Below are 13,859 nucleotides of genomic sequence, written 5' to 3'. Positions count from 1 at the left end.
CTCTGTCTGCTGCATTGAGAACAGGTGGTAGCAGGACAAGAACATCAGCCTGGAAGCCATTTGGAAGCTCTTTAGTAATTCAGATAAGAGGTGATTTTGGCTTGGATGGTGATGGATGATGCTGAGAAGTGGGTGGATTCTGGATATGTTTTGAAAGTAGATCCCATGTGATTTGCCATGGGCTAATATATGGAATGTGAGAGAAAAAGAAGAAACAACAATGCTTCCAAGATTTTGGGGCAGAGGTGCTGAAAAAAATGAATTTCCATTTATCAGAAAGAGAAAGACTGTGGTAAAGCAAGTTGGGAAGGAAGCAGCAGCTCGGTTTTCCACATTCAGTAACCCTCCCTTATCTAGGGTTTCACTTTCTGCAGTTTCAGTTATCCATGGCCAGCCACGGTGTGAAAATATTAAATGGAATATTCCAGAAATAAACAAGTCATAAGTTTTAAATTGAGCCCTCTTCTGAGTTAGCGTGATGAAATCTCATGATATCCCACTCTCTTCTGCCCTGGATGTGAATCATCCCTTTGTCCAGCATATCCATGCTGCATATTTTACCTGCCTGTTACTTGCTTAGTATCCATCCCAGTTATCTGATTGAAAAAGCAGTACATATACACAGGGTTTATATGTACTATCTGCAGTTTCAGGCATCACTGAGGGGCTCGGAACATAACCCTGGCAGATAAGGGAGACTACTGTTTTAGTGGAGATGTTGATCAGAAGACTGGTTCATATGAATATGGGAGTCCTGGAGAGAGGTCTGGGCTGGAGATATAAATCTGGAAGTCAACAGTGTATGCAGACACAAGGAAAGAAAACATTTCAGAAAGAGGGGGTATAATCAGCTCATTCAAGTGATTCTGATTGGCCGAGTAAGATGAAGATTGGAAATTGACCAATGGATTGGTGACTTGACAAGGTCAGGTTGGGAGGAGTGGTAGTGATGAAAGCCTATGTGGAACAAATTCAAGAAAAAAACAAATGAGAAGAGAGAGGAATTAGAGACTGTTGCGCATAGACAACTCTTGCAAGAGGTTTCGCTGGCCAGGAGAACAGCAATACAAGTGAAGTAGTGGCTGGATGTTTTCCAAAACATGCAACTTACTTTTCATAGAAAAGAAATGGTTTTTCTTTTTCTACTTATTCAGTTTTGTGCACAATTTAATTAAATTATATAAGTAAAAACCACAAGCATGAACATGTTTATAAACAGGTAAATAAATAACAAAGTAGATAGAAACAAAAATTCTCAGGTGTGCAAAAGAGTAGTTTATTAGCTGTGTAGAAGATAGAAAACTTGCTTTTATAGAGGGAATGAATAGTGTTGATTAGTGTAGTGAGTCAGTTAAATAGGTATCAGTTGAATTTTTGAGGCAATAAGTACATTTAGAATTGGCTAGGTATTATTCTTACCATTAAAGGAAACTCTTAAAAATAGATCAGGTCAGAAAACCACCAAGACAGTTTTCTTAAATAAGGGGGTGGTGGAAAAAAATGGATGTAAGATGCTGAGAAAAAAACAGGAAACTCAACAATAGGTGAAATCAAGAATTAGTTTCGTGTGTGTGTGTGTGTGTGTGTGTGTGTGTGTGTGTGTGTGTGTGTGTGTGTGTATTTCACAGAAAGGGGCTGAAAGGGGAGGAATGGTTATATTCACAGATTTTTGTGGCTGATCTTAGTAGGGAATAGGAGATTATCTTTTTTCAGCAAAATATTACCAGCAAATGTCTATTCTGGAAAAAGAGGATAAGAATCTTGTATTTAAATACCAAAAAGGTGAAAATTGAGGTCAGAAATTTAAAGAATAAATGTAGCAAGATGCTAACATTCTTGTTCCATCTAATAACTCTTCTTTTTAAAAAATTATAAAAGTAAAAACATGCCCATTGAAGAACATTTGGATGAATACAGAAGTATAGAAAAGAATGTAAAATCTCTTAAGCCTCAAAGTAGAATTCTAAATAGTGGAGAAACCCACAATTTAAAAAAATAAATAAGGAGATCCACAAAAGGAAGATATATACCTGCTTAAATGGATGGCCTCAACATAAGTAGTCTTATAGATATAATTAATTTTTTTTCTATTACGTGATATTTTTAAAAACTGCTAAGCTCAGTTGTCTACTCCCTGTTGGAATATATCAAACATGGTGCATCCACATTGTGGACAGTTATTCTACATTTTTAGTCTTTGGATGTTTTGAAGCAATTAGCTAAGTTTGATTTGAAGAGACATTATAAATTTCCCAGGGCATATTTTCCCTGGTTATGATCCATATTCGCCTTGATATTGTCCAAATGTTCATTTTCTCTTATGACTGTCAAGCAAATATTTTAAAATTATTTGTGAATTTGGCACTTGATAGATGAAATATTGTGAAATTATGAATAAAACTGCTTCATTGATTATCTTGGTTCCTAAGAGAGATAGTATATGAGTCAAATTATCTCTAGCAGTGTCTAAGTTGGGAGTAATTAAATCTCCATGGGAATTCTTCAAAGGCAAAAAAGGACTGAAAACACCTTGTTGAAACTGAGAGAGATTTAAAACCACACACAAAAAAATATAAGATTTGGTTCACTGTTCACGTTTTGGGGACTTGCTTTTATGTGTTAATACTTCCAGATAAAATTTTTTCAAAGGTACTTTTGAACCCTAGGAGCTGAACATATTAATTTATTTATCTCTGAAAACTGCACACTTTGTATTTCCCAGGTCTGGCTTTCTTCATTTTTCCTACTTGAGGGAACTCCTTTTCCTCCTTCAGTATCTTCATATCCTCCTTCAGTGCTTCTCAGTCAATGTCTCCTCTCAATTTTTCCTTTTTAAAATTAAAAATGTTAAATTATTAACATTTTAAATACACTGAAATGTTAATGGAATAGTAATACAAATACCCATTTACCCACCACACAGCGTTAACAGACAATAAAAATTTGCCATATTTGTTTTACATCTTTTTTCTAGTTTTTAAAGAAATAACGTTACAAATAAAATCAAAATACTCCTTCCCCCAATTTCCTTGTCTCCTCTCAAAGAGGCAAATAATGCTACTTGCTTCTCTTGTATCTTTTTAGAAATATTCTCTGCATATATAAGCATATATCCATGTATTTTTCCACACATAGTATCTCTTCCATGTCTTACTTTTTTTCATTCTACAATATATCTTGATGATCAGAGTAGCTTTGTTTCATTCTAATAATTATATAGATTCCACTTTACAAATTTACTCTACTTTAGACTTGTATCTATGAACATTTAGATTGTTTTAAGCCTTTGGCAACATTACCGACAATGCTGCAATGAAATCTTTCTGTATGTATACATACGTGGATCTGTGTATAAGATAGAATTCTGGAAGTAGAATTGCTAAGTTAAAGCATATGCTGCTTGCAATTTTGAAAAAATTGTCAAACTTCTCTTCACAAGGCAATTATCTTCTTGAGGTAATGAGAACTCCTATTTCCCTGTACCCATGCTACATAGAATATCTTCAAATGTTCTGATTTTTGCCGGTCTGATAAGGGAATGTTACCTCAGTTTAATCTTTATTTGCATTTACTATGTGTTCTTGCCCTGTAGAGTGAACTTTACTTTTCCAGCTAACAATATATTGTTGGGATTTTAATGACATCACTTTTGAGATTTACCCCTGCTAACATATAAACTCTAGTTCATCAATTTTAAGTGCTATATGGTATCCTATTGAATGACCATACTACTCACTTATTTATTATTATCTATTTATTAATTAGTCTTTTATCTTTTTTGTCAGTTTTTGCGGGCATGAACAATGCTAAAGCATACATGTCTACTTGTGCATATGATTTTTTCCCAGTGTGTTTAATAGAATGACTAAGGTAGAATGACTAAGGTTGTGAGGTGTGCCATCTTCACCTTTACTGGGTATGCTAGTGTGCTGCAGCTGCCGTGATAAAGTACTGCAAGCTGGAGGCTTCAACAATAGCAATGTACTGTCTCACAGTTCTGGAGGCTGGAAGTCTAAAATCAAGTCAGGAGGGTCAGTGCCTTCTGAAGGCTGTGAGAGAGAATCTGCGTCATGCCCTCTTCCAAGCTTCTAGTAACCTCAGGCATACCTTGTGTTGTTGATGGTGTTGTCCCAGTGTCTTCATATTGTCTTCTCTCTGTTTGTGTTTGTCTCAATGCCCAAATTTTCCCTTTTTATAAGGACCCAGTCATATAGGATTAGGGTTCACCCTAATGATCTCCTTTTAACTTGATCATCTGTAATCTTACTTCCAAATTAGGTCATATTCTGAGGTACTGGGGGTTAGGATTTCAACATCCTTTGGAGGGGGTAAAATTCAATGAATAACAACAGGTATACTAATTAACATGCTTTTGGCTGCAACTAACAGAACACTCAACTGAAAAGGTTTAAATATATTTTAAATTTTAAACAAATGTTTTATAAAGATGAGGTCTGACTGTGTTGCCCAGGCTGGTCTCAAACCCCTGGCCTCAAGCAATCCTCCCACCTTGGCCTCCCAAAGTGCTGGGATTACAGGCATGAACCATAGAGCCTGGCCACTTTAAAATGTTGTTGACACACATAACAAGACATCCAGAAGTGGGGTGGTCATAGGGTCGGTTCAGCAGCAAAGTGATCGCCGAGGCTCTTTCCTTCCACTCTTCCATCTCCCTTGAGTGGCTTTCAGCTTCTTGTCACAAGACGGCTGCATTATGCCCTCATATACCTGGAACAGAGGGCAGGGAGGGGGGCAAGAGCACACCCCCATTTCAAGTCTCTTGAATAACATATTTCCCAGCAGCCCTCTTTCAACCTTCTCTAGGCTTCTCCTTAAATTTCACTGGCCAGAATCGAGCCACATGGTTACCCAAAGCTATAAAAGAGGCTTAAGAAGTGAGAATTTGATATTTTGAATCATAATAGGAGACATGCTTTGCCAATAGGAAAGAAGGGTAAAAGAAATCTTCTGGAGTGAGGGAACCAACTGCATCTGCCACATTGCATATGGCCAAATGGTCACCAAATTTGTTATATCACTTTATTTTCACAAAAGCGGTGTAAGGTCCTCATTGCTATTCATCCTCGTTATCATTTGGAATTCTCAAAGAAAAAAAAAAAGCCCATTTCCTTGTTGTTTTATCTTTTTAATTCCCTGATCATTAACACAAGTAATTATCTTTTTATGTGTTTATTTGTCATTCAGGTCATTCTGTGAAAAGCCTGTTTCTGTCTTTTGCTTGTTCTTATGTTGAATTGTCTGGTTACACGTTCAGGATAATCTTCTGTCAGTTATGTGGATTGCAAATATAGTCTCCCAGTCTATGGCTTAACTCTTGACTCTATATTTATCATGTCCCTTATTTACTAAAGATTTAAATATGATCAAATTTATGTTTTCTTTTATGGTTTTGCCTTTTGTATCTTATTTAAGAACCGATTTCTTTAATGTGAGATCACAAAAGGGTTATATATATTCTAAAAATGTTAAATGTTTGCTTTTCATAGTTAGATCTTTAATCCACTTGGAATTTTTTTGTGTGTGGTGAAATTAGGAAGCCCATTTCATTTTCCCCCAGATGGATAGTCAGTTGTGTGAGTACTGTTAATCAAATAATCCATCCTTTATCGAGGGCTTTCGGATACCACTTCCACTGCATCTTGTGTTTCTTTATGTATGTCAGTTTATTTCTGGACTCTCCAATCTGTTTTATGGTCTGTTTGTTGCTATACCACTGCCACGTTGTTTAAATTACTAATGCTTTGATATCCAGTAGAACATGTCTGCTTTCTGTTACTGGAGATAAATTTACATTTTTAAGAAGTTTATATAAATGGAATACATATCATGTACTCTTTTGTGTCTGAGTTGTATGTCTTTGTCATGATGTTTTTGTGATTCATCCATGTTGTATGTATTAATAGCTTGTTTCTTTTTACTTTTGAGTCTATTGTGTGTATATATCACAATTTGTTTATCTATTTACCTGTTGATAGACATTTGGCTTGTATTCACTTTTTGGATACAATGAATATAGGTTCATTGAACATTAGTGTACAAGTTATTGTATGGACATACTGGCAGAGCAGGAGCACTGTCATCGGACAAACACTGCCACTTTAAGTTCCAGCTCCATTTTTAGCCTCATGCATCTCAAGGAAATCACTTCTCTTCTAACTACAAGTAGCCAGAAAGAGCAAACAGTAAAACACAGATAAAACAGCTCAGGCACAGAGGGAGGTGGGAGAAAAATCTCTTGGGTAACTGCCAAACTTCACCCTCATACAGTGGGCCCCAGTAAGACAGTGGGCGTTAATAAACACATTCTTTTACCTTCAGGTGCACTAAAATAGGGAAGCGAAAAGCAGACTCGGGGGGTATGCCTGCAGCTACAGAAAATGTATAAAAACAGACACACAACTCTCCCTCCCAGATAAGCACAACAAAAAACACAAAAGCAGTCCAAGCTTCTAATAAACTCTCCCATCCTAAATCCTTAAAAACTCTTAGTCTGTAAGAGAGTGTGCCTCTTACCTAGCTCGGCCAAGAGCTCCTTACGGGTTTTCTCTAAAATAAACCTGTCTTAACTGGCAAGCTACCTTTCGTGTTTCTTTCCTCTTTCTTTAATTCTTACACATACGGTTTTATTTCTCTTGAGTGAACTCCCAGAAATAGAATAGCTGAGCCATATGGTAGATAAGTTGATTAACTTTTTGAGAAACCATCAAACCATTTTATAAGGCAATTGTATAGTTTTACATGTGTAGTATCAGCGTGTGGATATTCTGGTTGTTCTATGTCCTTGTTAACATTTGGTATTGTCAGACTTTTACATCATAGCCATCTAAAAATTTATAATGTTATTTTATGGTGGTTGTAGTTTGCATTTCCCCCATGACTAATGATGCTGAGGATCATCTCATAGGCTTTTTGAAGTATGTGTTCAAATCTTTTGCCCATCTTTAAAAATTAGGGTTTTTTTTTTTGTACAAATACTTGGAAATTAAGCAACATACTCCAGAATGACCAATGGGTCAATGAAGAAATTAAGAAAAATAAAAAAACTTACTGAAAAATGATGAAAACATGCCTACCAAATAAAAATGGATACACAACGTACCAAAATCTATGGAATACAGTAAAAGTAGTACTAGGAGAAAAGTTCATAGTAATGATTGCCTACATCAAAAAAGTAGAAAGATTTAAAACAAACGACAGTGAACCTCAGGAAACTACAAAAGCAAAACAACAACAACAGCAACACCCCCAAACTCCAAATTAGTAGAAGGAAGTAAATAATAAAGATCAGAACAGAAATAAATGAAATAGGTTGGAAAAGTAATACAAAAGATCAACAAAATGAAAAGTTGTTTTTCAAAAAAAAATTGACTAAGCATTACCTAGACTAAGAGAAAAGAGGGAAGAACCAAATAAATGAAAAAGGAGATGTTACAATTGATACCACAAAAATATAAAAGAGCATAAGAGACTATTATGAACACCAATAAATTGGAAAACCCAGAGGAGATGGATAAATTTCTGGCCACCTACAATCTACCAAGATTGAACCAGGAAGAAATACGAAATCCAAACACAGCAATAACAAGGAGGAACCTCAATAATAATATTTATTAAATAACAACAAAATGTTTCCCAATTTTTTTAAAAAAAACAACTCACGACTGGATGGCTTTACTGCTGGATTATACCAAAATTTAAAAAATAGCTACCAATTCTTCTCAAACTATTCCAGAAAATTGAAGGGAAGAGAATTCTTCCAAACTCATTCTATAAGGCCAGAATTAACCTGATACAAAACCAGACAAGGATACAACAACAAAAAAATAATATTGCAGGCCAGTATCCCTGATGAACATAAATGGAAAGTTCCTCCACAAAATACTAGCAAACTGAATCCAACAGCACATTCATAAGATTATTTACTAAAACCAGGTGGGATTTATTCCAGGGATGCAAGATTGGTTCAACATATGCAAATCAATAAACATAATACATCCCATCAACAGAATAAAGGATAAAAATCATGATCACCACAATAGATGCAGAAAAACAGTTGATAAAATTCAACATCCCTCCCTGATAAAAACTCTCAAACAATTAGGTTTAGAAGAAGAAACACACTTTATCTTAATAAAGGCCATATGTGACAAATCCACAACTAACATTGTACTGAACAGGGAAATGTTGGAAGTTTTTTCTCTAAAACTGGAAGAAGACAAGAATGCTTACCCTCACTACTCTTATTCCACGTAGTACTGGAAGTTCTAGCCAGAGCAATTAGGCAACAGAAAGAAATAAAGACATCCAAATTTGGAAGGAATAAGTCAAATTGACCATGTTTGCAGATGACATTCTCTTATATATAGAAAAATCTAAAGACTCCACCCAAAAACTCTTAGAATTGATATACAAATTCAGTAAAGTTGTGAGATACCAAATCAACATACAAAAATCAGTAGCATTTCTATACACCAATAATAAACTATCTGTAAAAGGAACCCCACTTATAATAGCTACCCCCCCCCCAAAAAAAAACCCACCTAGGAGTAAATTTAACCAAAGAGGTGAAAGATCTCTAGACTACAGAACACTAATAAAAGAAATTGAAGAGGACATAAAAATTGGACAGATAGACTACGGAACACTAATAAAAGAAATTAAAGAGGACATAAAAATTGGATAGATATCCCATGTTCATGGCTTGGAAAAATCAATACTGTTAAGATTCCATACTACCCAAAGCAATCTACAGATTCAATGCAATCCCTATCGAATTTTCAATGGTATTTTTCACAGAAATGGAAAAAAAACCTCTTAAATTTGTTAGGAACCATAAAAGACCCCAAATAGCCAAAGCAATTGTTTGTTTTATTTTATTTCATTTTATTTTTGAGACAGTCTCCCTCTGTCACCCAGGTTGGAGTGCAGTTGCATGATCTCATCTCACTGCAATCTCTGTCTCCCGGGTTCAAGCAATTCTCCTGCTTCAGCCACCTCAGTAGCTAGAATTACAGGCATGCACTACCATGCCCTATTTTTAGTAGAGATAGGGTTTCACCATGTTGGCCAGGCTGGTCTCAAACTCCTGACCTCAAGTGATCCACCTGCCTCAGCCTCCCAAAGTGCTGGTATTACAGGCATGAGTCACTGCTCCTGGCCAAGCCAATGCAATTCTGAGCAAAAAGAACTGGAGGGATCACACTATTTTACTTTAAAATATACTATAATGCTATAGTAAAACAAGATTGTGTTGGCATTAAAGCAGACACGTAAACCAATGGAACAGAATAGAGAACCCAGAAATAAATTCACATATTTATGGCCTACTGATTTTCTACAACAGCACTAAGAGTATAAACTGAAGAAAGGACACGCTTTTCAGTAAATGTTGCTGGGGAAACTGGATATTCATATGCAGAAGAATGAAACTATGCAGAAGAATGAAACTGGAGCCCCATCTATCATAATATACAAAAAGTAACTCAAAACGAATGAAATCAAAGACTTAAATGTAAGGCCCCAAATGAAACTACTAAGAGAAAACGTAAGGGAAATGTTCTGAGCAAAGATTTTCTGGATAAGACCTCCAAAACACAGTCAACAAAGGCAAAAATAGACTAATGGGATTACGTCAAACTAAACATTTCTGTGCAGCAAAGGAAACAGTCAGCAGAGTAATGTGACAAACTACAGAATGGGATAAAATCTTTGCAAACGATTTCTCTGACAAGGAATTAATATCTAGAATATACAAGGAACTTAAACAGCAAAAAGTCAAATAATCTGATTTTTAAAATTGGCCATTGATCTGAACAGATGTTTCTCAAAAGAAGACATAAAATGGCCACTAAGTATTTGAAATAGTGCTCTGTGTGACTAATGATTAGGGAAATGCAAATCAAAATCGGTGAGAGATTATCTCACGCCAGCTAGAGTGGCTATTATCAAAAAGAGGAAAAAATAACAAAGCTAGCAAGAATGCAGATAAAATAAAACTTTAAAAAAATTCAGCTTTTACTTTAGATTCAGAGGGTACATGTGCAGGTCTGTTACAAGGGTACGTTGCATGATGATGAGGTTTCAGAGTATGACTGAACCCATCTCCCAGGTAGTGAGCATAGTACCCAATATGTGGTTTTGCAACCCTTCCTTCCTCCTTCTCTCCCTCCTCTTATACTCCCCAGTGCCTAGCATTGCCATTTTTATGCCCATGTGTACCCAATGTTTAGCTCCCACTTATAAGTGAGAAACTATAGTATTTGGTTTTCTGTTTCTGTGTTAACTTGCTTAGGATAATGGCTTCCAGCTGCATTCTTGTTGCTGCAAAAGACATGATTTCATTCTTCTTTTTATGACTGCATGGTATTCCATGGTACATACACACCACCACATTTTCTTTATCCAATCGGCCATTGATGGGCATCTAGGTTGATTCCATGTCTTTGCTATTGTGAATAGTGCTGTAATGAACATATAAGTGCATGTCTTTTTTTTGGTAGAACAATTTATTTTTCTTTGGGCGTATACCCAGTAGTGGGATTGCTGGGTTGAATGGTAGTTCAGATTTTATTAACAGTTCTTTAAGAAATCTCCAAAGTGATTTTCACAGTGGCTGAACTAATTTACATTCCCACCAACAGTGTATAAGCGACAAAGAAAATTCTCACACAGGAAGGAATGTAAATTAGTACAGCTATTATGGAAAGCAGTATGGAAGTTCCTTAACAGGCTAAAAATAGAACTACCATATGATCCAGTAATCTCACTACTGGACCTATATCCAAAGAAAATAAAATCATATGTCAAAGAGATACCTGCACTCCCATCTTTACTGCAGTTTCATTTCTAATAATGAAGATATGGAATCCACCTAAGTGTCTATCAACAGATGAAGAGATAAAGAAAATGTGGTATATATAGACAATAGTATGCAGCCATAGAAGAGAATAAAATCCTATCATTGGTGGCAACATGGATGAGCCTGGAGGACATTATGTTAAATGATATAAGCCAGGCACAGAAAGACAAGTTTCATATATTCTCACTTACATGTGGGAGCTAAAGAAGCTGATCTCAGAGAAGTAGAGAGTAGAACAGTGGTTACTAGAAGCTGAGAAGGGTAGGGAGATAGAGGTTGATCAATGAATACAAAATTATATATAGATAGGAGAAATAAGTTTTAGTTTTAGTTTTCTATAGCATTGTAGGGTGACTATAGTGAACAATAATTTATTGTATGTTTTTTTTTAAGAAGTACCACTATTTTATGCGTTCTATGAAGGTAACAATTATGATAGCATAAATTTAGTGACAACTTGCAGGATAAAAGGAGAAAAAGTACTACTACATTAAATGTACACCAATGTTAAGAGGTATCCTGATTACAATATGAAAATGTGAGAAAAATACACCTCAGAATGAAGGAAATACTACAATTGTTCTTTCAAACCACAATCCTTTTCTTCCCCCTTAGAATGCACTCCCCTTGTGGCATGAAGTCCAGCTTGAAGAACATCACTTTAACAAACTATAAGACCAATTTCTAAGATGTTCAGTAAAACACTTACAAATAGCAATAAGATATTAACATTGTATTAAATGCTGTAAATTCGGACACAAACTAAGCCTGTAAGGACTTTTCTATAACCCTTTCCAGCCTCTAAATCATACTCCCTGGAGAATATCACTCACCTTCTAAGTCACGACTATCAACAAGTTTGTTAAGTCAAACAGAAAACAATATTTAAATGGGAAACCTAAGCTGCATCCATTTGCTACCCAAGTTCTTCTGACATGCAGAAATCAATTTGAAAATATTTAAGAAAACGTTAGCTTCAATCAATCCCCTTGTCATCCTTGTTCTTCTGATACATGGATAATTCATAGTATGACCTGCTTTATTTCACTTACTTATTTATAAAATAATACACCCATCCAATGACTATTTCTAGAGCCATATCATGTCAAGCATTGCTTTAGGACAAAGATATAGCAATAGTTAAGGACCTATATGCCCCTGACTACACTAAGGATACCTATGTCTCTGCTTTCCAGGGCGTCACATGATCCAGGTATCTCTCCCTAGTATGGTCAACGAGGAATAAATAAGATGCATTTCTTGGTTAGAACTGTTGAAGCTTACATCTGCCTCTTCCTAACCCCTTCTCAACCAACCCAGCTTAATTCTAGCACAGTATGCAAATCATGCCAAACATGACTCCATGCAGAGAACTATCAAAATGACACCACAGTGTATCAACCTTAACTGATTTTAAGGGTTCTTAGTTTCTAAGATTCTCAAGCAGATCAGTATAATGTCCTAAAGGTAAATAAACCATTCTTGCTACCTAAAGAAAATGTAGCCCATATTCAGATTCACAGCACACAGTCTGTATTCTGATAGAAGTAGTTTGAGATAACCACCTACGAGTGGTGGTTCCCAAACTTGGCTACATTTTAGAAAGCCTGGAAAACTTAAAAATCACATTGTTCAAGCGCACTCCAGTAAGCAGCCAAGTTTGAGAACCACTGATGTAGAAACCTTGGGAAAGGAGCTGCTTTCCAATGATCTATGGATTAAAGGTACACTAACATTTCCTTCCACCATGAGCAGTGAGCTTCCAGAACACTGCTTCACTAAGAATTATTATGGACCTACTTGGTATTTAAGGGAAGTGTCAAATGTAGGGGAGAAAGCACAAACCTGAACATATAGAGGGCCAAATATTATCTCAAACTAAATGCCAGAAAATAAAATAAAAATAATAAAGCTTTAAAATTTTATCTCAAAGTTTGTTAGAAATTGATGTTATCAAGAGTTAAGTTCCCACTCCTCAGTATCTGAAAAGTAAGAGACAGAGGGAAAATAACAACCCTCAGGCTGGCTTGTGGAAGGTTTTTGTTTGTTTAATACATCTGAAAAGAATGCATATACAAAGAATTGAGACACGAGAAAGCATTGGTTCAACACTAATGAATCTACAAGAATTAGGATTGGGAAGGTGGGAAAGATTACCTCAACATTTTTAAAAATTGGAAACTGCAACCAAAATAAGCTGATAAAATCCCTATTAACACTTATTAAGAGTCTTCATTAAGACCCTTTCCATGATTTTTATTAAACTAGAGAGCCTCACCTGGCTGCTCTAGTGTTCCTCATATGCAAAACAGAAATAAGGGGATTCCCCTGACTGGTCCCCATGTTGTTAAGTGTTCTCCCCACCCCCACCCTACCCCCAGCTTCTTAATGAAGCAGGCCTCTATCCTCCTAACTTGAGAAGATGTGAATCATTCCACAGATGTCTGTCTTCTAGCACCACCCCTCGTATTTCCTCTACATACCAGGTCTTCAGCTGCGTTCTAGGAACACCATATACTACTGAGCTGCAAATCTATGCTAAGCATATAAGATAATGACTGAGAGGGAAAAAAATTTTTAAATTACAAACTCAATTCATTTGGTGCATTTCAAAGGTGCAATACTTTTCTTCATTTATCAGTGAAAGAAGTTAGAAATCAACTTCCCCAAAAAAACAGTGAATGGCAAACAAATTGTCCTTGAAAGTCACAGTCACATATAGTGCGTCCTAGAAAAGAGGAGGGGCAAGACAGGCTCCACCCACTTTCATGAGTTTCATCAAATACTGGATCTACTCAAGGGTGGAGAGAAAAGGCAACTTTCAAAAAGGAGTATGTTATTAAATGAGGCATTTACTATACTCCTTCCTAAGAGCACCGGATGGAGAACATGTTTTCTAAACTAGATCTAGGAAGTGGAGTGTGGAATCAATCCATCCTCCTCCCCTTAAGGGCTATCCACTGGTTAATGAATTAAAAAA

The 13,859-nt window shown here is 36.0% G+C and overlaps 1 protein-coding gene across 3 annotated transcripts in view; it reads left to right on the top strand.

Annotated features, from left to right (window-relative positions):
* The window catches only part of CD38 (CD38 molecule), a 67,563-nt gene that overhangs the window by 13,187 nt on the left and 40,517 nt on the right, over positions 1-13,859 (top strand). The window lies entirely within an intron of this gene.

Source organism: Macaca thibetana, chromosome 5, assembly GCF_024542745.1.
Source record: "Macaca thibetana thibetana isolate TM-01 chromosome 5, ASM2454274v1, whole genome shotgun sequence".
NCBI classification, from domain to species: Eukaryota; Metazoa; Chordata; class Mammalia; order Primates; family Cercopithecidae; genus Macaca; species Macaca thibetana.
The sequence above is the reverse complement of the archived record's forward strand: the minus strand, read 5'-3'. Positions and strand labels throughout refer to the sequence as shown.